The sequence below is a fragment of the Panthera pardus genome, unplaced genomic scaffold (genome assembly GCF_024362965.1).
Source record: "Panthera pardus isolate Hobbes unplaced genomic scaffold, ASM2436296v1 HiC_scaffold_8, whole genome shotgun sequence".
In the NCBI taxonomy this organism is placed as follows: Eukaryota; Metazoa; Chordata; class Mammalia; order Carnivora; family Felidae; genus Panthera; species Panthera pardus.
The window spans coordinates 157559169-157583150 of record NW_026527013.1 but is presented as its reverse complement, the minus strand read 5'-3'; the positions used below and the strand labels follow the sequence as shown (position 1 = coordinate 157583150).

The window sequence follows — 23982 nt, the reverse complement described above, 5'->3', positions numbered from 1 at the left end:
CTTACAGTGTTTAATAACAAAAATTCAACCGAGTGAATTTTCTTTTTTTTTTTTTTTTTTAAACGTTTATTTTTGAGACAGAGAGAGACAGAGCATGAACGGGGAGGGTCAGAGAGAGAGGGAGGGAGACACAATCGGAAGCAGGCTCCAGGCTCCGAGCCATCAGCCCAGAGCCCGACGTGGGGCTTGGAACTCATAAACTGTGAGATCATGACCTGAGCCGAAGTCGGACGCTTAACCGACTGAGCCACCCAGGTGCCCCCCGAGTGAATTTTCAAGATGTCATTGGCTTTATTAACCAATTCCTGAAATTAGCAGCAGCATCCCAGCTCCAGAGGGCTACGGAAAGGGAAAGGATTTTAAAGGGGGACAAGGAAATCAATAGAAAAAGGATTATTTCGGATGAGGTCACCTTCCTTTGGGAGATGGAGAACTGCCCATGTAAACACATCACCTCATGGGTGCCCACTGGATAGTTCCTGATAGCCTAAGTGACTCTCATTTGAGCCTGTGGTTTTCTTTTTAGCCCCAGTTATCAGACCTTGTATTTCAGGTTTTTCACAGATAAAATGCAAATACTTCACAGGGTTATTGGGAGTATAAATTAGTTGTAATGCATATAAAGCACTTAGCGTCCATACTGATAAGCTATCGCTATCGAGCAAGTCTAAGGGGAAGACAAGATAGCAGTTGGATCTTAGGGTCAGTGCTGAGATGGGAAAAATTTGGAGCAATAAATTGTAGGAAAAACAAGCAGTTCTGCTTGCTCTGTTTTTATGGAAGGTATAGTGGAGAAGGCCTGGACTCCTCAGGTCAGACACCTGTAAGCTCCTTGCTAGAGAAGGGCATGGACAGTGGCTGTGAGATCTTTATGAAGCACAGATCTGCCCTCACAGAATCCAGCGTTCCCTTGGGAGATTCTCTGATCTAGCGGTTCTCCTCGTTTCTTCCTCCACTGAGGGTGGAAGGATGTGGGGATTTCTGCCTTATCTCAGGCAAGTTTACGGTTGACTCTGAATACCTAAGAGATCTTCAAAAACAGAACAGTGAGTGTATTATGAGGAACCAGTGCACTGCCTGGCCTTTTACAGTGATTGAGTAACTATTTAAGTTTCACTTTACATGAGAGGCATTCTCTTCATCAAACAGACATTTAGTACTTCCCTAGTAGAGAAGTAGTTTTTCAGTTGGTAACTTCTGTGGGTCTAATTTGTAGACCTCCGTGATCTGTGATGCTTACTCAGATTTAGTACCAGTGGGCAGTCCCACAGCTAAGCTGGGCCTCGTAACTCCTTGCCAAGTGGACCGACATGCTGATCTCTCTGGGATCCTAGCTCAGAGAAAGAGATTTTAATTAAAAAAAATTTCTTTTGGTGACTAAAGTAAGTGCTTATTAAAGAAAAACCTCTGATATAAATTAGGAAAGTTTCCTGAAATCCCTCTTCTAGAAATAACCACTACTAACCGTTGGCATGTGTTCTAAATATTCATTTTGGTACATACACCTCAGCATATTATTACTCTTGTTTTAGAGAAAATGGATTCATGGTATAAACTATAAATTACTGTTAAGGGGCAGTGAGTGAAAATATATAGGTAGTTTTCCCTACATACGTAGCATGTCTTCCTTGTTCAACTTGTTTTTTTCCAAACAGAAGTTTCCAAAGTAAAAAAGTCCATCCTACATGCCAGAGATTATCATTCTAAAATTTCATGTTTTTATAGATTATGTGTCTATGTGTATATATGTAAGATAGGACCTGTTTTACCTTTTTCCTGCAACTTTTTTTTCACTTGTTAGGATCTGTGTATGTAGATGTCCTAAGTTTTTTTTTTTTTTTGTTTTGTTTTTATTTCCAGTGTAGTTATGGAATTAGTTTCAGGTCTGAAACTAATGATTAAAAAAGAAAAATGGTTAGATGCCAGGTTGTAGGTGGCAGTGCCTTAAGTGTGTGTGCATATTGTTAAGCCTGAGGGTCTCTTCCGTCCTCGTGGAGGGAAGTGCTGACCTTGTTTCGTACAACACCCCACGTTTTGCTTTTTAATAGGCAGTACAGTATCCAGTGAAGTAGTCTTTCTTAATAGACATTTAGGTTTTTTCTAGTGTTTGTTATAATCTGCAATGCATATCTTTGATCATAGTGTTTTTGCATATATATGAATACATCTGTAGGATAAATTTCTAGAAGTGGAATTGTTAGATGAAAGGGTGTGTTTGCATTTGTTATCAAGAGGCACCAACCACTAGTGTGTATTCTTTGGTGGTAGGTGCTGCGGGGGTGCAAAAGGGAAAGGGGTGATCCCTTCTATCCATGAATTTATGGTCTGGTTGGAGAGTTGAGAACAAAACAAGATGGATTCTAGTTAGATGTTGAATTATGTATTACAGGAACCTACACAGGGAAGGTTGGGGCTCGGGGGAAGGAGATGAGGGCAGTTTGGAGTAGGCAGGAAACCTAGGGGTGGAGAGACCTCAGCTGCATCTCTGCAAAAGCACTGGCTTTAATTGAGAGAAGGCTCAGGTAAGCAGAAGAGCAGCGCAGGTGATGTGCCTCTTCTGACCTGGTGGTGAGAGAAGGGAAAGAGGTCTGATGAGATTGGAGAGTGCAGGTGGAGATTGGGGTTGAGCAAGGAGGGCAAAACCAGATTGGTGAGGAGAGAGAAATTCAGTGCAAGGTAGAAGATAAGAAAGTGTCTGTATCCTCCCCACTTGGAACATTCTGTACAATGCTGTCATCCGTGTCACGGTTCGCTGATCCTATATGGGTTAGAGTCCTTCTCTTGGACTTGAAGACCCTCCAAGTTCTGAATCCTAGTTACTTTTCCAGAATACATTTTTATTTCCCCCCTCTGTGCCCAAGCCAAGTAAACTACCCGCTGTTTACTTTTGTGAACATTTGTTCCCGCTTTGATATTCTTGCCTTAGCTCACGCTCAATTTACCCTCTAGAATGTTCTTTTCCAGTCCTTGGAATTAGTCTTAAATTTTATCCATTTGGTGGGTGTGTAGAGGTATCCCTGTGATTTTAATTTAGATTTCCTTTATGTCAGAATGCTAATCTTTCACATGTTTACTGGCCTTTTTGCAGATATTTTGTGAAATATTTATGATTCTTGCATTTTTCTAGTGGGGGGGGCTTTTTAAATTTTATTTACATTTTTATTTTTAAGCATACATCCAACATAGGGCTTGGACTCATGACCCTGAGATCAAGAGTCTTCATTTTTATGAGCCACCCAGGTACCCCATCCTTCCTTTTTAAAAAAATCAATTTGTAGGGGGTGCCTGGATGACTCCATTGGTTCAGTGATTGACGTTGGCTCAGGTCTTGATCTCACTGTTTGCCGGTTCGAGCCCTGCATCAGGTTCTCTGCTCTGCTGTCAGCGCTAAGCCCGCCTCAGATCCTCTATACCCCTCTCTGTCTGACCCTCTCCAGCTTGCATGGGTATGCAGTCTCAAAAATAAACATTTCAAGAAAATTTAAAAATCAGTTTGTGGGAGTTTTTGTTTTTCTAAAAATTGAGGTATAATTTACATAACATGGTATTAGTCTTAGGGGTACAGCTTAATAATTTGATGTATGTGTTCAGTATTGCAAAATGATTGCTAAGTAGGTAATATATTCTGGATCCAGTTCTTTAAATCTTGAGTTTTCTCATCAATGAAATAGGGAGAATGAGACTTTCCAAGGACGGTGATTGTGAAGATTGAGAATACCTGTAAAGCATTTTAACGCTGTTGTATGGGAAGAATACAAACATTTTTATTTTTTCATTGCCTTCTTTTTATCTAAAGGTTTCAGATTCATGATGAATAATATTTAACTGGCATGAGCATGCAACTGCTGTTTTAAACTCTCTAAATAGAGGGATGGCTTTTCAAAATACTTTTATAAATAGGGACTTTTCCTTGCTTTGTTCTTCAGTGTCTGTGATCATTTGATTTTTTTTTTTTTATCGTGAAGGTTTATATTCAGAGCTCCATATGTTTGAAAGTAAACTTGATTTATTTTAAACACCTCACAGCGAAAATAACAAGAGTCAAACCATCTTCGAGATAGTTATTTCACATGTGCTTATTTCACAAACGTGAGACACAGCAAATGGAGAGGTTTTTCATTTTTGGCTTAATAAAAATACTGATGTTATTTTTAAATTTTTATTTTTACAACATGGTACATATGCATCATAAAAATTTAGAAGATACAGATAAACAAAAATGAAGTAAAAACGCCATATTCGAGCTTCTGAGAGATTATAACTGTTCCTACCATGTATGTGTAAGTGGTGTATGTGTATTTATATCCCTCCAGATATTTGTTGTGTATAATTATACAGTTAGGTATTTTAAACCTAAATGAGAACATACTGTAAGTTGTTTTGTTCAATTCATAACTCCATTTTCCCCATATAAAATTTCATAGTGCCCATCCATATTTAAATTTTCCCACTGTTGCAAAATACCTTTTCTAGTTGCTCATTCCAAACTTGGACCAACTGTGCATTCTTCAGTCTTTTTATTTTAAATTTTTTAATGCTTATTTATTTATTTTGAGAGAGAGAAGCAGAGACAGGGAGAGAGAGAATCCCAAGCAGACTCTGTGCTGATAGCACAGACACCCTGACCCAGGGCTCGATCTCACGAACCGACCTGAGCTGAAACCAAAGGTTGGATGCTCAACTGACTGAGCAGGTGACCCTCTTTAAATCTAGTTCGGTTGTTTCTCACTTTTTAAATCCCCCTTAATGTTGACTCTTGACATTCTAAATAAATCACTTTTATGTCACTCTTAAATGGATCTGATGGAATAAAAAATAAAGCAATTAGATATGAAACATTATTCACTTAAAAATAAACTCTGGTTTTAAAGCCCCATTTTATTTTCTCCACTTAATCTGATCATCATAAATAAATTTTATGCTAGAAAGCCTTCTATCTACTGCTTGGTAATTCTTTGCAAAAAGATTATATACATTTAAATTAAAAAAAAAAAGAAAAAGATTCCTGTGACCATAATGCTCTCAGGAGTTATTTCTTCTAAACTGAATTACCATGGTTGAGATTTATACTGAATTTAATTACCATTTTAAGTATTGTCAGTACACACTTGATCAAGTCACTGTAATTGTATTAACAATTTTTATTATAACTAACATTTACATACTACTGTTCTAGTCATAGTTTTAGTGCTTTAACAAGGTGAAGCTTCCAAAGTTTTGGAACTAGAAGACTAAGGTTTGAGTTTTAGTCCTTTACAAGTTACATGACATCGGGCATGTCACTTAATTTCTTAGAGCCTTAGTTTCTTTATATAAAAGAAGAGTATATCCGAACATGAAGTTCTTGGGCAAATTAAAGATAAAGTATAAAAAGCAAGTTTTAAGAAGTAGAACTCTACACAAATGTAAAATACTTTCCAGTAGATGAACTTTATTATACTGATAATTACATTTTGGAATTTCTACATTCATTTTTCTGATTCTTAAAGGAGAGACCTACTTATTTTAGTAAATGTGTTCAGACCTGTTAGGCAAGTCTAGCAGAACTATTCTCTTCATTTCTTGAATTCTGTGTTTTTCTTCCATGCTTCTTGAACACTATTATTTACAGATGCATGAAATTATTAATAGTAGACATAGTTTTTGATGCCTCATGGTTAAATGGTAATGAATCCAGGAATATCCTGTTCTGAATAGTATTCATGCCATCTCTTATATTTCTGGAATTTGATTTCCATTGAAAATGGCTGATCAAGCCACAAAAGGTATAATAAAATCTAAAGATGAGTATTAGCATTCTCCAGTTGGACTTGTTCATAATGATAAATGTATCCTGGCCACCTACATCAGTAGCTGTAATTTGCAGGAAACCTTGGTGATGACATTCAGATGTAACAAACATAGCTCTAGACTATGAACTCCCTTCTCTAATCTCAGCATATCATAATAATAACCTAGTGGTGGTTTTCAGTCCTTTGCATTTACATTTTGTTTTAAAATTAAAGATTAAAAATGCTTCCATATGTAGTAGTAACACACTTTTTGGTCACCTCTCCCAACTAGTTAAGTACTCTTTTTTGGAAATTTTTGGTTTGGTCTCATCTCTAGGTCTGTACTGTACAGTATATAGTGGTTACTGGCTGCATATGGCTTTTGAGTTCTTGAAATACAGCTAGTGTGAGTGAGGAACTGAATTTTAAGTGTAAAAGCCAAAACTCCACTTGGTTATTGGAAAACTTTGTGTTTGGAACAATGTGTTAGTGTACTAAGGCTGCATAACAAAGTACCGTAGACTGGGTGGCTTAAATGATAGAAATTTATTTTGTCATAATTCTCAGGCTAGAAGTCCAAGATCAAGGGGGTGCCTGGGGGCTCAGTCGGTTGAACGTCTGACTTTGGCTCAGGTCATGATCTCGCAGTTCATGGGTTCGAGCCCCGCATTGGGGTCTGTGCTGACAGCTCAGAGCCTGGAGCCTGCTTCAGATCCTGTGTCTCCCTTTCTTTCTGCCCCTCCCCTGTTCATTCTTTGTCTCTCTCTCTCTCTTTCAAAAATAAAAATAAATAATAAAACATTTAGAAGTCCAAGATCAGTGTTGGCAGCTGTGACTTCTTATGAAGCCTCTCTCCTTGGTTTGCAAATGGCTGCCTTTTCACTTGTCACGAATTGCCTCTTGGTCTGTGTGTTACTTGCGTTCCAATCTCCTATTTTTTTTTTTAACATTTATTTATTTTTGAGAGAGACAGAGCATGAGCAGGGGAAGGGCAGAGAGGGAGAGAGGAAGACAGAATCTGAGGCAGCTCCAGGCTTTGATCTGTCAGCACAGAGCCCAACGCGGGGCTCGAACCCATGAACCGTGAGATCATGCATGACCTGAACTGAAGTTGGATGCTCAACTGACTAAGCCACCCAGGTGCCCCCCCAATCTCCTGTTCTTATAAAGACACCAGTCCTATTGGATTAGGTCCGCCCATAGGACTTCATTTTACTTTAATCAGCCTTTTAAAGGCCCTGTCTCCAAATACAGTGACTTTCTGTGGTACGGGCGTAGGACTTCAATAGCAATTCCAGGAGGACATAATGCAGCCCCAAACAAATTAGGTATGCCAATTCACTGATTCAGCTGAGAGGTTTTTTGTTGTTGTTGTCTTGGTCCTTATTTCAGAATTGCCACAATTAGTAAATAAGGGAGGTTTTTAGTGTCACTCCAACAGAATATAGCTGGTACATGAATCAAAAAGTCAATTTTGATCTTCCTTTGTTGCTGTTTTATGCTTCTATTTAAAGTTTTCTCTGTTCATTTAATGTTTTTTGAGTATTTGTTATCAGGGCCATACTTCAGTAGATGCCGTAGAAGAATAAAGAATTTACAAACCTTACTGTAAAGAGTTCAGCCTGCAGCAGGCCATGCAATACAATAAAAATGTAATTTCACATGTAACTTAAACATTTCCAGTAGCCTTACTGGAAAGCTAGAACAAGTGCACTTAACTTTAATTATATGTTTAATGTAGTATCTAAAATGTTATTGCAACATGTAACCAGAATAAGCAATTAGTAATGCAGTAGTTGACCTTTTTCGTACTAAATCTTCCAACACCAGTGTGTAGTTGATACTTGGAGCACATCTGAATTCAGATGCGAAATTTTCTTGATTAACACTTGATCTGTATTTAACGATAATATATGATCTATATACAGTGATAAGTTTTATACATTTTATTCATATTGGCAAGAGCCAGCTGATAGACTAATAGTTCTGGAATGACCTTTCAACACCGGGAATAGAATATTCCTTTTCTTAGGAGAAGCCTTTGGAAATGGGTATTGAGATAGAACTGGGACTAAAACCTTTGTTTTCGGACTGTATTTTTCCTGAAATCAGGGTGGCTTTTTTGTTATGTAAATCAAAGCACTAGGCCTACTTTGAAACTTGGAAAACTTGGCAAGGTTTTTTTTTTTTTTTGTTTTTGTTTTTGTTTTTGGTGGATGGCAAAGAAATCTCTAGCAAAGCTGCTGCTTAAGGATTGTGATATTTTTATCATCTGGGGCTAGCTAGGACATCTAAGAGACAAAGTGGTGGATTTTCGAGTTTCAGGGCTTAATCCTCTTCATTCTTCTGCTATATTAGAAATCCATCCCCGGTAGTTGGACATTGAATAGGAAATTTACTTCTTTTGACTAGTCACACTTCCCTTGGTGTATAACTCCTAATTGTTGGGATTTTTCCTTTTTAGTCTCTTTTATTTATTTCTAACTTGCTAATAAGATTTACTGCTCTAACTTCACTTTGCATGTTTGAGGTGGCTTAATTTTTTCCTGTACTTTCATTGATTTTCATATTTGTTTCTGTCGTTCTTTTAATTAGTGTCATTATATTTGATGACAAACATGTTTGGCTTGTCCTCATTGCTAACGGCCAAATTGTTTCTTTTGCCTTAAGTAATATCTCATTAACTTTATAAGCCAGCTTTTCCACATCATCTAGAGAATCAATTTCCTGTGTTTTACTGGTGTTAAGCCTCTGTGGCATCATCTTTCCATATTAGCATTTTAATAGCTATATGCTTTTAGAAACTAAAGTTTCTGAAGTGAGTTTAAAAATGATCTTAATTCTTAAAAAAAAATCTTGTCAATTGATACTTGGTAGCATTATCAGAAATAATGGCATTCTTTTAGGTGAAACCATTGAAAATACCGAGTGAAGTTGCGAGGGCAGTTTTAATATTCACGATGCTAAAACGTTATGGATTGATCACCCCCAAAAAGCCCAGGAAACAAAAAACCGGTGGGTTTTGATACATCAACACCAGATGTCTTTTGAGGTTGTCTAGGAAAATGAGGTGTGTTTGTGCATTAGCGTCTCATCAAATGAATTTTATTATCTTTTTTCTTGGTTAAATCCATCAGAAAGAGTTATTCTTTGTAGGTAGCAAACAGATGCTTAAACAAATGGATTTCATTCTGAGAGTATTCCTATATCTTTATCACACCATCGTCTTTGAAGGTATTCATTTATCACAGTGGGATAATTTCCTTTGTTATGACTTCCAGAGAATTTAAGCTTTTGATTTACTTTTAGGTCCTGTGTAGGGTTGTGGCTTCCCACCCAACTGCTACTTTCGTTGAGGCAACTTTATTTTTTATATTCAAAGTAGGTAAACTGCTGTTGGAATTCCTAATCTAGTAAAGATGTTGTGAGTAGTGAATCCTATGTGCAGAGGGCAGGAGGGCAACCTCAGAAATCCCGGTGTTTTCAGGGCAGAGTATCGTCTTTCTTCATGTTCCTCTAACATAGCATTTGGGTTTTTTTGCTTGAACACATTCAGGCAGCTCTATTTGGGAAGACACATACCATTGTTGGGCAACTGATTCTTAAAAATGTGTATTTAAAATAAGCTGAAATAGACCTTTCATTCTTTTTTTCTAACGACAATCGTATGGGAGACTCTTTTTTTTTTTTGATTTCTAGTTAGTTGCCTTCAAATGTTGAAAAACCTTAACTAGATTCTCGTTTTCTCTTCTTCCAGGCTAAATACTGTAGTCATTTGTGCAACAGTTACTTGAGTGCCTGCCGTGTACCGGGAGCTCTTCTAGGCACTGGATGACATTCGAGCAATTTCCTTTAGTTTCATACTTTCCAGATCCACTAGCCTAGTATGGGTATCAGTAATCTACTCCCAGAAAATCAGATGATCTTGTCAAGAATGCTTACTGGGAACGTATTTTCCTTTATTTTATTTTACTTTGTTTCTTTTTTTCTTTTTTTAAACTTCTTTAGAGTAGTGGTAGATACACAACAAAATTGAGAGGAAGGTGTCTAGATTTCCCACATGCCCTCTGCACACGCATAGCCTCCTCCATTATCAACATCCACCAACCAGAGTGGTACATTTGTTAAAATTAATGACCCTACATTGACACTACATAACCATCCAAAGTTCATAGTTTACTGGTGTTCTACATTCTATGGATTTGCACAGATGTATAATAAAACATATCCATCCTTAAAGTGTTGTACAGAGTATTTTCACTGCCCTAAAAATCATCTGTGGTAGGCCTAGTTTTTTAAATCCCTTCACCCCCAGTAACCACTTAGTTTTTTACTTTCTTCATAGTTTTGCCTTTTCCAGAATATCATACTATCATACAGTATGTAGCATTTTCAGATGGGCTTCTTTAACTTATTATGCATTTAAGGTTTCTCTGTTTTGTCACGGCTTGATAGTGCATTCCTTGTTTTAGCACTGAATAACAATTCCATTGTCTGGTTGTAGGATGGTTTGTTGATACATTTACCTATTGAAGAACTTCTTGGTTGCTTCCAAGGTTTGGCATTTGTGAATAAAGCTATTGTAAACATCCGTGTGCAGCCTTCTGTGTGGACCTAAGAGGTAGTATCCAGGAGCACGATTGCCAGATTTATGTGGTAAGAATATGTTTAGTTTTGTAAGACACCACCCACCTGTCTTCTAAAGTGGCTGTACTGTTTGGCATCCCCCCCAGCAATGTGAGACTTCCTGTTCCTCCACATCCTCATCAGCATTTGGTGGTGTCCATGTTTGAGATTTTGGCCATCCTTGTAGGTTCGTGATAGGTTTGTAATAGTATCTGTGATCATGTTGTTTTAATTTGCATTTTCCTGATGACGTATGACGTGGAGCATCTTTTCATATACTCATTTGCTGTCTGTCTTATCTCCCTAGGTGAGGTGTTAAGGTCTCTGGCTTATTTTATAATTGGGTGGTTTGTTTTCTTGAGTTTTAACTATTTCTTGTATATTTGAAGAACAATCCTTTATCAGATGTGTGCTTTGCAAGTATTTTCTCCCAGTCTGTGACTTCTTTTCTCATTTTCTTGACATTGTCTTTTTCCAGAGCAAAAGTTTTTAATGTTAATGAAGACCAGTTTACCGATTATTTCTTCCATGGATTGTACCTTTGGTGTTGTATTTAAGAAGGCATCACCATACCCAAGGGCTTCTAAGTTTACTCCTATGTTATCTTGTAAGAATTTTACAATTTTGCAGTTTATGCCCATTTTGAGTTGATTCTGGTGAAGGTGTGAGATCTGTGTCTGAATTACTTTTTTTGCCTGTGGATGTCCAGTCCTAGCACTGTTTGTGGAAGGGACCATCTTTGCTCCATTTTATTGCTTTTGCTCCCGTGTCAAAAGATCAGTTGGCTGTATTTATGAGAGTCTATTTCTGGGCTCTCGTACTATTCCACTGATGTATTTGTCTAATCTTTTGCCAGTATCACACTGGGGAAGCTCCAAGTTTCTCACCATTAAGTATGATGTCTGCTGTAAGTACTTTGTAGGTAGTCTATCAAGTTGAGAAAGTTCCCCTCTATTTCTGGTTTTATGATGATGGGTGTTGGATTTTTTTCATAAGTTTTTTTCTGCCCATAATCATATGATCCTGTTAATTTTCTTTAGTCACTGATGTGATGGACTGCATTTTGATTTTCGGATGTTGACTGAACCTGAAATCTAACTTTGTTGTCAGGCATAATTCTTTTTTTTACTATTCTTGGATTCATTCTGCTAATTTTTTTTTCCCCCTTGAGGAGGGAGAGTGTGCCCACAGGAGCAGGAGTTGGGGAGGGGCAGAGGAAGAGGGAGAGAGAATCTTAAGTAGGCTCCATGCCCAGCGCAGGGCCCGGTCTGGGGCTTGATCTCACAACTGAGATCATGACCTGAGCTGAAATCAAGAGTCAGATGCTCAATTGAGTGAGCTACCCAGGCTATGTTCATGAAAGATACAGGTCTGTAATTTTTTTATAATGATTTTGTCTGGCTTTGGCATTAGGGTAATGCTGGCCTCCTAAAATAAGTTAGGAAACATTCCCTCAGCTTTTATCCTCTGAAAGATATTGTGTGGAATTAGCATAATTCCTTCTTATATATTTGGTGGAATTCACCAGAAAATTGTTCTTTCTATTTTGGAAGGTTATAAATTATTGACTCATTTCTTTAATAGATATAGGCCTGTTCAGATAGATAAGCCATTTCTTGTGTGAGTTTTGGCAGATTGTGTCTTTCAAGGAATTGATTTATTTTATCTAGATTATCCCATTTTGGGGCATAATGTTATTCATAGTAATCCTTTTATATATCCTTTTAATTTCCATTGGATCTATGGTGATGACCCCTCTTTTTATTTTTGTGTTTCCCATTATTTTCAAATGGTAGTATGTACAGAGTATTGAGAATCCTGAACCAGAAAGGTTTTGAAAAATCATCAGGGAGATAGCAGGTGCTTTAGGATTCCGAAAAACAACAAAAATGGGAAAATGGAGCTCTGCATACCTTTCTTTGCATTTATAAACTGCCCTTCTAAGAACTGCTACCCAAATCGAAGTCTCCCGACCAGCAGCACCATTGGTTTTACCTGGGAGCTGGTAAGAAGTGCAGAGTCTTGGGTCCACATCAGGCTGACAGAATAAGAACTTGGGTTGTAACAAGACCCCTGTATGAGTCTTCTTAAAGTTTGAGAAGTATGGCCTAAGAAACATCAGATTCCTTTTTAAAATAATTTTTAAAAAGTCTGTATCACAATTAAGGATGTTTATCATTATCCAACACTTCCTTTAAGCTAATTGCATAGAGCGGTTTTCTTTAGAGCTCTATTCTTTGGAGATGCATAGTGTGATAACGCATCCAGGAGACACACACGCGCACACACACATGGCAGAGAGAGAGAGAGGCACTCCTGACTGTGACACTGCAGTGCCTTTCTCTGCACCAGCAGTATGGGAAGTGCGTGTCCTCTTGGCTGGCAGTCTGGGTGCTTTTCCAAATACCTGCATATGGTCTTGATACTCTGTCAATAGAGTTGAGATGGTAACTTGAGGCTTTTGTCATAATAATTTTAATGTTTAATACTTAAATTTTTATCTTTAGATAAAGATATCTTTAGATAGAGGAAACATACTCGTGTATGTATTTTTAGGCTACATAATATTTTATTCATTGAGCCAGCATCTGTGTGCCTACTGACTAGCATTATGCTAAATTCAAGCAATTGAATTCTATGGCACAAGCCTTCATGGAAGTTACAGCCTAATAGGGCAAGTGGATAAGCAAATCAGATTAGAGTGCAGTGTGGTAAGAGACCTCCTAGGGGGAATGGTGGGTATTAACTGGATCACATAGAAAGGATTTGGGGACTTAGTGAAGGCTTCTGGAAAACATTTTAAGGTGGGAAATCTACAGAAGTTATTTTACGTTTTTAAGTTTTTGTAATTAATGCTGTGAGGTAGGTGTCTATCTTAGTGCACATCTGATTGTGTGTTGAATGAAAATTTCTGGGAGTGGAGGTACAGAATCAAAGATATGTGGCTCGGGTGCCTGAGTGGCTCAGTCGGTTGAACGTTCTACTTCGGCTCAGGTCATGATCTCACAGCTTGTGGGTTTGGGTCCCGCGTCGGGCTCTGTGCTGACAGCTCGGAGCCTGGAACCTGCTTCAGATTCTGTCTTCCTCTCTCTCTGCCCATCCCTCACTAGTACTCTGTCTCTCTGTCTCTCTGTCTCTCTCTCTCTCTCTCTCAAAAATAAATAAAAACATACAAAAATTTTTTTTTCAAAGATACGAGCAGTTTCTAGTACGTGTTACCAGGTGGCTTTCCAGAAATGTTATACCAAGTTACATAGTAGCAGTGTATTAAAGTGTCCTCTTCAGTGTACCTTTGCTGGTAATGCCCGCTCTGCAGTTCTTGATGAAAATACTCCTTGATTGTAGCTGCCCCTGTATCCCTCCTCCCGCCTGGTGTGATTTTTTTGCTCTACTCCTGTTAGAACCAACTGTAACCTAAGATGGAAATACTGTCCATGACTTGTAAATGAGCAAAAGAGATGACTGAGTGTTTTTTCAGCGGAGTGCTGTGTAGTGGATCCTCTAGTGATGGTACTTGGGATGTAAGCCTTTTACTCACTTTCTTTCCTTTGAGCTATTGGGCAACTCTGTAGGGGTAGAAGTTAAATAGTTGTGCAAATGACTCTTACATAATAGTGCAAAATGTTTTTGTCTAGGAGGGATGCAGATGATTGTTGCTCTAAAGAAAAATAACTCCGATATTTTATTGCTCTATAGCAGAGGGTTATAGATTTTGTTCATGGTATTTTTAGTGTCTGCTTTTTTTTTTTTTTTTTTTTTGTGGTGCCACCATGCCAAAAGTAAAACATAAGCTCCTTTTATTAAGTTAGTTCCAAACAGCTTAGTAGTGGTTTGTGCACTGTTAGTTCACTGAGGCATTTTGAGTGCCTTGGTGCTCAGTTTTCAAAGCCTTTTCCTAATAGATTCACAATCTTTTTGCTTTTATTAGCACATTCATTTTAGTAATCCTGTTTGCCTTTATTTGAATTTTTACTGATCCCCTCATTAATTAACGAAATGAATAATAGCTTTTGCATCCGCTCATTTTATATTTTCATGAAAGTCATGGTTTTAAACTTTTGAAAATTACACTTTAGCACCAGGTAAATTCTTACTTTGTTGTTAGTTTAAAAGGTAAACTAAGTAGATAGTTTAAACATTTGTTTGAACTCTGCTTCCTTGTATTTAAGTGGTTTGTCAAAGGATGTGAGTCATAAGTGAAAATGCCTCTGCAGAAACATAGCCTAGAGCCTTGCAGGAGAATGGGTAAAGTGGACCGGGAAACACAACTTGATAATACATGATGCAGTTGTGCAGTAGTGGTTTTTTTTTGGGGGGGGGATACTTAGAAGCAGAGACGTGGCTGAGCACACAGGATTCCGCAGGCGCTCATCCAAGAAGTATCTTAGGCTGGGCACAGCTAGTTTGTGATTGCCTTGGACATGGGTCCAGAGGAAGAATTTCACCCTGTAACGTTGCACATTTGCTGGAACCTCTAGGTTATTCTAACACGAGGGAACTTCGAGTCATTTGTGGTGGGAGCCTCTGTTCCTTGGCAGCTAGTTCCTTTGTTGTTAACTGGCCTGTTGAATTAGCTTCTTTTAGAGATAGAGAAGTGACCGGAATGAACCTCCAGGGCCGTGTGGACTTGTATTCGTATTTCCTCACATGTTTTCTAAAAAAGTGAAATGGGTGTAGTAGTCAGTAACTTTACAATGACATAATTTTACATATTTTGTTCAAGTATACAGTATTTCAGGTGTACAATGTAATGATCAAACATTTCTATACATTTCTAAGTGCTCATAAAGGGAGGTGTCCTCTTAGTCCCCTCTATCTATTTCCCCCAACCCCCTACTGAGCTCCTCTCTGATAACCACCAGTTTGTTCTCTGCTTTTTTGTTGGTCTTTGTTTCTTTGCTTGTTTGTTTTGCTGCTGAAGTTCTACATGAGTGAGATCATAGGGGATTTGTCTTTCTCTGTCTGACTTATTTCACTTAGCATTACATCCTCTAAATGTAACCATGTTGCTGCAAATTGTTTTTTTATGGCCAACTAATATTCCGGGGTGTGTGTGTGTGTCCATCCGTGCTCACGCACACATGCATGTGCCAGATCTTCTTTATCCATTCATCTCTCAGTGGACACCTGCATTGCTTCTATAGCTTGGCTATTGGAAACAATGTTTCTGTAAACATAAACATGCCTGTACCTTTTTGAATTAGTGTTTTCATTTTCTCTGGGTAACTATCCACTAGCAGAATTACTAGATGTCATGATAATTGTATTTTTAATATTTTGAGGAAGAACCCCCATATAGTTTTATAGTGATTGCACCATTTGCATTCCCACTAATAGTGCACAAAGGTTCCTTTTTCTCCACGTCTCAACACTTGTTATATTCTTGTTTTTGATTTTCGCCATTGTTATACATGTAAAGTAATACTCATTGTGGTTTTTTTGATTTACATTTCCTTGGTGATTATGATGTTGAGTATCTTTTCATGTGTTTGGGCCATCTACATGTCTTTTTTGGAAAAATGTCTATTCAGGACTGTGCCCATTTTTTAATGGGATTATTTGTGTTTTTTTGGTGTTGATTTATAAAGGTTCTTTATATATTTGAATATTAACCCCTCACCAGATACATCATTTGCAAATATCTATTCAGTAGTTTGCCTTTTTGTTTTGTTGGTTTCCTTTGTGCAAAATCTTTTTATTATGGTGTAGTCCTAATGGTTTAATTTTGGTTTTGTTACCCTTGCCAGAGGAGACATATCTAGGAAAGTGTTTCTATGGCTGATGTCAAATGATGCCTGTGTTTTCTTCTAGGAATTTTATGGTTTCAGATCTTAAATTTAGGTCTATAATCCATTTAGTTTATTTTTGTGTATGGCCTAAGAAAGTGGTCCAGTTTCATTCTTTTGCACATAGCTGCCCAGTTTTCCCAGCACCATTTATTGAAGAGACTTTTTCACTTTGTATATTCTTTCTTCCTTTGTCACAGATTAATTGGCCGTATAGTTGTGAGTTTATTTCTGAGCACTCTGTTTTCTTGACCTATGTGTCTATTTTTGTGCCATACTATACTGTTTTGACTAGCTTTGTAGTATATCTTGAAATCTAGGATTGTGATCTTCCAGCCTTGTTCTTCTTTTTCCAGATCGCTTTGGCTACTCAGCATCTTTTGTGTTTCCATATAAATTTTAGGATTATTTGTTTCAGTTCTGTGAACATTGCTGTTGGTATTTTGATACAGATTGCATTAACTCTAGATTGCTTTGGTAGTATGGACACAGTCTTCCAGTCTATGAGCATGGATCTTACTGAAAGGGATTTGGTTTGTGTTGTCTTCAATTTCTTTCATCTGTGTTTTATAGTTTTCAGAGTACAGGTCTTTTACCTCTTTGGTTAAATTTATTCCTAGGTATTTTATTCTTTTTGGTGCAATTGTAAACGGGACTTTTTTTCTTAATTCCTCTTTTTGCTACTTGATTATTAGTGTATGGAAATGTAATGGATTGTATTGATTTTGTAGTATCCTGTGACCTTACTGAAATCATTTATCAGTTCTAGTGGTTTGTTGGTGGAGTCTTTAGAGTTTTCTTTATATAGTGTCATGTCATCTGCAAATAGTGGAAGTTTTACTTGTTCCTTATAAATTTGGATGCCTTTTATTTCTTTTTCCTGTCTGATTGTTGTGGCTGGGACTTAGAGTACTTTGTTGAAAAAAAATGGGGAGAGTGGATATCCTTGTTTTATTCCTGATTTTGGGAGAAAATCTGTTTTTCCCCATTGAGTATGATGTTAATTGTGGGTTTTTTATATATGGCCTTTATTATGTTGATAAATGTTCCCTTTAAACCCACTTTGTTGAGGATTTTTATCACGAGTGAGTTATTGTACTTTGTCAAATACTTATTCTGCATCTGTTGAGATGATCGTATGGTTTTTATCTTTTCTCTTGTTGTGGTATACCACATTGATTGATTTTGCAAATAATCCACACTCTTGGATCCCAGGAATAAATCTCACTTGATTGTGGTGAATGATTTTTTAATGTATTGTTGGATTCGATTTGCTTATTATTTTGTTGAGGGTTTTTGTGTCTACGTTCATCAGAGATATTGGCCTTGTGTGTTTTTTGTTTTTGTTTTGTGATACCTTTACCTGTTTTTGGTAATCAGGATGGTGCTGGCCTCATAGAATGAATTTGGAAATTTTCCTTCCTGTTCTATTTTTTGGGATAGTTAGGGGATTGGTATTAGCTCTTCTTTAAATGTTTGGTAGAATTCACTTGTGAAGACATCTGGTCCTGGACTTTTGTTTGTGGGGAGTTTTTTGATTACTGATACAATTTCATTGCTGGTAATTGGTTTGTTCAAATTATGTATTTCTTCCGATCTAGTTTTGTAAGTCTATATGCTTCTAGCAATTTATCCATTTCTTTCTTCTGTGCTGCCCAATTTGTTGACATTTTTATAGTATTTTCCTATAATTTTTGTATTTCTGTGGTGTTGGTTATTTTTCCTTTACTTCTCATTTTGAGTTCTCTCTGTCTCTCTGTCTCTCTCTCTCTCTCTCTCTCTCTCTCTCTCTCTCTCTCTTTATGAGTCTGGCTAAAGCTTTATCAATTTTGTTGATGTTTTCATAGAACCAGTTTCTGGTTTCATTGATCCGTTCTATTGTTTTTTAAGTCTCTATTTGATTTATGCTCAAATATTATTTTTTCCTCCTTTCAACTGGCATTGGGCTTTTCTTCTTTTTCTAGCTCCTTTTGGTATAAGGTTAGATTATTTTTCTTGCTTTCTGAGGTAGACCTGTGTTGCTATATTCTTCCCTCTTAGAACAGCTTTTGTTGCATCTCAAAGATTTTGGACCACTGTGTTTTCATTTTCATTTGTCTCCATGTATGTTTGGTTTTCCTCTTTGATTTCTCAGTTGACCTAGTCATGTAGCATGTTATATAGCCTCCATGTATTTGTGTTCCTTCCAGAATTTTTCTTGTGGTTGATTTCTAGTTTCACAGTGTTGTGGTCAGAAAAAGATACATGGAATGACTCTGATCTTGAATTTGTTGAGACTTGTTTTATGGCCTAGATGATCTATTCTGGAGAATATTCCATGTGCACTTGAAAAGAATGTATTTCCACTGTTTGGGGATGAAATGTTAGGAGTTTATGTTAAGTCTGTCTGGTCCAATGTGTCATTCAAAGCCACTATTTTTTTGTTGTTGTTGATTTTCTGTTTGGATGATCTATCCATTGATATAAATGAGGTGTTAAAGTCCCCTATTATTTTACTACTTCCCAGTTCTCCCTTTATGTCTGTTAATAGTTGCTTTATGTATTTAGGTGCTTCCATGTTGGGTGCATAAATATTTACAGTTGTTAAATCTTGTTGAATTTTTCCCTTTATCATTCTGTAGTGTCAGTCTTTGTCTCTTACTACAGTCTTTGTTTTAAAGTCTGTTTTGTCCAGTATAAGTATTGACACCTAGCTTTCTTTTTGCTTCCATTTACATGGTAAATGTTTTTCCTTCCCATCACTTTTAATCTGCATGTATGTTTAGGTCTGAAGTGAGTCTTTTGTAAGCAGCTGGTAGATGGGTCTTGCTTTTTTATCCATTCACTCACCCTATGTCTTTTGATTGGAGCATAATTTAGTCTATTTACATTCAGAGTAACTACTGATAGGTATGTACTTATTGGCATTTTGTTATTTGTTTTCCAGTTGTTTTTGAAGTTCTCTTGGTTTCTTCCCTTATGGTTTGATGGTTTTGTTTGGATTCCTTTCTCTTTATTTTTTCCTATCTACTGTAGCTTTTTCATTTGTGGTTACCATTAGGCTCATATATAATATTTTATGCACATAGCAGTCTATGTTAAGTTGATGTTCACTTATGTTTGAATTCATTCTGAAAGCACTAAATATTTACCCCTCCCACCACATTTTATGTATATGATGTCACACTTCGCATCCTCTTATTTTGTGAATTCCTTGACTAGTTTTTATAGATATAATTGATTTTAATGCTTTATTTTTGAGACAGAGAGACAGAGCATGAGCGGGGGAGGAGTAGCTTAGTTGCTTTTCATTCCTCTGTCCTTGAGCTTGCTTATCTATTCTTCTTTCTTTAGTCTATATATTCTCTCCAGGGTATTTTTAATTTCAGTAATTGAGCTCTTCATGTCTGATTGGTTCTTTTTATATTTTCTATGTCTGTGTTGAGAGTCTCACTGAGATCCTTCATTCTTTTCTCATGATCATTACTTTGACTTCTTCATCACTCATATTGATTATGTCCATTTCATTTAGCTCTTTTGCTATGGCATTGTACTGTTCTTTTATTTGGGACATACTCCTGTCTTCTCATTTTGTCTCTGTTTCTGTGTATTAGGAATGTCAGCTACCTCTCCTGATCTTAAAGTAGTCATCTTCTGAAGAAGAGGTCCTGTGGTGCCCTGTAGCTCAGTGTCCCTGTTCATCAGAACCTGGTGCTCAGGGCTGTCTGCTTTATGGGTTGCATGCACCCTACCATTACTGTTGTGGCTGAGCCTCATTTGCCTTCAGTCCACTTGGCTGCAATGACCCATTTTAGCTGTTGTGGGCCAGATTTGGTCCCTGTGCTGTTAAGAGACCAATCTGGGGCCATAGTGGGCTTGTAGTTGGTTGGTGTCATCAGTCAGGCCAGATGCCTTCCTTTAGTCTGTTTACTGGGGCTGTAGTTGCACTGAACTACAGGGAGTTCTCCCTAGGTTGTCCCCTGAGAGGCTTTTGTTGGTGAGCAGGCTGGTGGTCAGCCCAGAGGCCTGCTGGGGGCTGGAGACGCACTGATGGGCAGGGTGCACTCTCTTCACTGCTGGTTGTAAGACTCGGCTGCCAGGACTTAAGAATTTCTGGTGTGTGTGGTTCTCTTCTCCTCTCCCCAGGACAAGAGTCACTTTGAAATGATGCTGGTTCTTGCTGGGGCTGCTTGCTGGATGAGACAGGGCAGGAGCCACTGGGGAGGGACTTCTGCAAAGCGGGGTGTGTTGGATGGGACAGATGTGCTGGCGAACATGGGGGCCGATGCGCTGTGTTAGCAAGGTAGGTGGAGAGTGCTGTTTCCCACAGGTTTCTGACTATCTAGGCTGGGGGCAGGGGCGTGAGGGAAATCGTGCCCACCAGTTCTTTTGTTCTTGGAGCAGTCTCCTAAAGGTCCCTGCCCCTCCAGCACACTTTCTGGGATTAGTAATGAGTCCCCTACATTTATACTCAGGTGAGTTTCAAACTGCTACTAATACTGCTGTATCTTGGTGGGGTTGTTTGTTACACTGTTTCTTTAAGGGTGGGAATGTAGTTTTCTGTTGCCCTCCGGTTCTCCTATAGCTGAGCCCAGTAATTTTTGAAGTACCTGGTGTTAAGTCCTGCTGGTTATAAAAACTCATGGAAGTTAAGCCCTGCTGGTTTTCAAAGCCGAGTGGTATGGGCATTTGTCCCTCAATGCAGGTCTGTCCCCTGTGTCTTGGGTGCCTGGTGTGGGGTCTGCTCCTCTGCCTTCTCTGTGCCTGTGGTGTCCCTCCCATTCGTACTGAGTCTGCCAGAAGTTTGGTTCCCGACTGTTTCTCCGTCCTTACCTTGTTTGCCATGTTTCCTCTCTCCGGTTAGCTGGAAAGTCTGTTCTGCTAGTCTTGGAGGACTTTTCAGGACTGATGGGGCTGTCGTAGGACAAGGTAACCTTAGGATTCTCTTAACTCTGCCATCTTCCCAGGAGCCCACGAATTTTACACATTTTAAGTTATGTATGCTTGATCCCTGTGTGTTAGGTATTACCTGTTGACTATGGAGAATGACTTTCTGTTCCCTGCACTAGAGTGTTGCAGTTAATTCTGAAAATGTCTTTTTCCCCCAAATTTTAAGGTTTTTAAAATTATAACTGAAATTTGGAAATAGGATGGGATGCATTTGGGATTGGGATATCCAAGGAATGGAAAGCAAAAGAAGCTGATTTATCTATGATAGAATGGAAGGGCTAGGATCACTGACGTAGGAACATTAGGAACAGAACCTGACCGGGGGAAAATGAGGTGATGATGAGGTATCTAGTGCCTGAGGCTTTTAGGTAAAATTTATAACCAGACTACTTTGGGGGTGAGAAGCCTAATGGAAATCGTGTTTACTTTTTATTCAAAACTATAGAATAGTTTACCTTTTTAATTTGTTTTCTCTTTCTTGATCCAAATTACTATTATCATAGGAACAATTAGTTGTTGAAAGTTTTCTTTGCCTATTAATGACTCAACTGAATTAGTGTTACCTGCTTCAGTGACTGTTAGGATTTGCCTTCAGTAATTCCTCTGGATGAAAAAGTCTCATGTGAAGGGAGCCCATAAGCATGCCAGCTCATCCTAATGTCATTCATAGAAACCAGTAATTCAGCTGAAATGTGCATTGGGCTGTGATATTAGATAACTAAGAAAGGATTATGCATATTGAAGTATTGTATACTTGAAATCGATCATCAATTCACCCTTTCTATTACTGTTAGGAGATGAGTTATTGTTTCCACCCGTCAGGTAAGAACAATACTTGAGGTACAATCTGACATTATACTTTTGCCCTTCAACTGCTTTTTGAGGTGTAAATGGCCTATGTTTAGGCAATTTCCTTGTTAGGAAATTGAATCATTTTTATGGAATCTACACTAGAACTGCTGATGCAGCTATTAACAGACACAGAAGAACTGCTCAGTTGAGATGAGAGCTTTAAAGATGGTTGAGTTCAGGGAGGAATTTTCTGCTCACTTGTACCACACTGTTGGAGCTGTGCGTGAGCTGCATCAACTAAACCGTACTCCTCTCTATCTGTTTGTGTTGGCATAATAGCTATTTGTGTTTGTGTCATTGATGTGAAGATGATGATGATTATGCATATTTGCTGGGAGCTTGTTGTATGTGAGGAGCTGTTCCGTGAGTTTCACATGTATTACCTTGTTTGGTTCTTTTTTTTTTTTTTTTTAACGTTTATTTATTTTTGAGACAGAGAGAGACAAAGCATGAATGGGGGAGGGTCAGAGAGAGGGAGACACAGAATCTGAAACAGGCTCCAGGCTCTGAGCTGCCAGCACAGAGCCCGACGCGGGGCTCGGACCCACAAACCGCGAGATCATGACCTGAGCCGAAGTCGGACGCTTAACAGACTGAGCCACCCAGGCGCCCCACCTTGTGTGGTTCTTAAGAGGAATGTATTGTTACTTCCATTTTAGAGTTGAGAATACTGACGTACAGAGGTACCTTGGCTGTCTTGCCGAGGTCACATATCTAGTAAGTGGGAGAGTCATGGTTTAGACCTAGGCAGTCTGGCTGCAAAGCCTGGTACATAGGCCCTGTGCAATGGTGATTCTGTACGTATACATGTGGAATGCCTGATACTGCTTGATGGCTTTCCCACCTCCATATCTCTTCTCTCTAGGATCATTTTAAATTTGGTCTCATCCTAGTTGGTGAGACCACCAGTGTCCTTAGTTGGGAAAGAGTATATCAGTTAGGAGTGTATTTGGAGATAAGTAATAGAAACACTAATCCCACGGTAGATTAAATGATTTTTTTAAATAACAAGAGGTCTTGGATTTGGGTGGTTGAAAGCTGGTGCAGCTGCTGAATTTTCTTGATAGGGACTGAGACCTGTTTGTGCTTGTCCATCCTTTTTTTTTTTTTAATTGAATTAAACAAATTTTTATTTATTTTTTAAACGTTTTGTTATTTATTTTTGAGAGAGAAAGAGAGTGTGAGTGGGGAAAGGGGCAAAGGGAGAGGGAGACACAGAATCCAAAGCAGGCTTCAGGCTCTGAGCTGTCGGCACAGAGCCCGACGTGGGGCCTGAACCTACAAACCATGAGATCATGACCTGAGCTGAAGTCAGATGCTCTTTTAAACATTTACTTATTTTTTGAGAGAGACAGAGCATGAGTGGGGGAGGGGCAGAGAGGGAGGGAGGGAGGGAGAGACACAGAATCAGAGGCAGGCTCCAGGGTCCAAGCTGTCAGCGCAGAGCCCAGTGTGGGACCTGAACCCACGAACCATGAGATCATGACCCGAGCCAAAGTCAGACGCTTAACCAGTTGAGCCCCTTGGGCACCCCTGTGCTGTTCCATTTTTACTTACTGGCTGTTGGCTTCATGCTTGTTAGTCTCCCAGAGGCAGAATGAATTTTGGCAGCTCTAAGTATTAAGGGTGCATTCCAAGCAGAAAGAAAAGGATGGAGGGATTTTAAAAGGTGGCAGCCAGCCTTGTTCATGCTTCTGTATCCAAAAAGAAAAAGCTTTTCCAGAAGATTCATGCAATTGACATTTTTGTTTTATGTCCTATTACCAAAACTAGTCACATGGCCAGTTCCAGACACCAACCACATGGAGTCATGTTACCACGACTGGTTTAGCCCAGCCACGACTTGTCACCAGAGATAGTCACAGGGACGTACTGCCACGCACATAAGTTGAGGTCGTATTGACAGAAGGAAGCAGGTTGGGTGGGGCAGATGTTGGGGAGACAGCTGACGAAGTCGAGCGTAGGGTGATTTGTAGGAGCTACGGTCCTCTAATCAGGATTTGAAATCCTTGTAATCT

The 23982-nt window shown here is 38.6% G+C and overlaps 1 protein-coding gene and 1 non-coding gene across 6 annotated transcripts in view; one reads left to right on the top strand and one right to left on the bottom strand.

Moving 5' to 3' along the window:
- Positions 1–23982, top strand: part of TPK1 (thiamin pyrophosphokinase 1) — a 347870-nt gene that overhangs the window by 3093 nt on the left and 320795 nt on the right. The window lies entirely within an intron of this gene.
- On the bottom strand, positions 1904–2026 carry LOC128775801 (U6atac minor spliceosomal RNA). Its single transcript, XR_008420773.1, has one exon. It is a non-coding gene; the product is annotated as a U6atac minor spliceosomal RNA (small nuclear RNA).